Genomic DNA, 984 nt, shown 5'->3' on the forward strand with positions numbered 1-984 from the left:
AATTCCCCGTAGAGAATTTTCTTGGTGTTAATTCCCCCATGGAGAGTTCCTCCCGTAGTAAATAACCCCACGCAAGAGTCCCCCAGAGAATTCCAACTCCGCTGAAAATATCCCCCTTACAATTCTCCCACAGCATCTCCACGTGCAAAATGGGATCGCCAACGAGAAAATAAGACAAATAAAATGAATTTCGTAAAATTAGACGAATTTTGGGGAAAAAGGGCACAGCTCAGTTCCTAAATGGCACCGCCTTCCTTATACCTTTAAAATTGTTTCTAAGCCCCCTCCCTCAAGGTTTTAACAAAGACAAAATAATACAAGTCATCTTGGGAAGTATTAAAGAGTTTTTGCAACTTGTTCCCAAGTATGTAGTTTCAAATTTCTATTGAAGGGGTTCAAAAATAAAAAATAATCCTAGGAAGATCAATACTGCAGAAAAAGCCTATTTTTGGGGTGTTTAAACGATATTTATCTCTTTTTAGTAGCCTATATATATTAAAAGAAATTTTAAAAGGAATTACCCTTTTGCCCTCTCTCCCACGACGGGTGTGCCTCCTGTCTTTGCCAGAGTTAAGTTTTTTCTCGGGGGAGGGGGGGGGGCAAACGTGGAATTTGCCGCCACCTTCCGTACCGTCAATACTGTAAATATTACAATTTTTGCAAAAAAACATATAATTTAAGCTTCTTTTGTCACCCAGGGTGCTTGTTCCCTCTAGCCCCCCCCCACCACCTTAGATCCGGCCCTGGTCTTTGCACCTCTGCTGAAGAAACACCTAATCGACGTCAAGTTTTGCGCCCTTACTTCTGGTGTAAACAAAGGAACCTAGTTCTAACTCCCTTGATAATAATCATTTACAAGATCATTTGGTCAAAGCTAGATACGCCATCTGATTGGTCAATATTTCTTATTTTCCTTCAGCTTTCAAGCTCTCGTAAAAACAAATGCAAAAATGTATTTCATTCTTTTGACAGTTCGACTGCAAC

The sequence above is a fragment of the Artemia sp. Qi Xiang Cuo genome, chromosome 4 (genome assembly GCF_049724085.1).
Source record: "Artemia sp. Qi Xiang Cuo chromosome 4, ASM4972408v1, whole genome shotgun sequence".
NCBI classification, from domain to species: Eukaryota; Metazoa; Arthropoda; class Branchiopoda; order Anostraca; family Artemiidae; genus Artemia; species Artemia sp. Qi Xiang Cuo.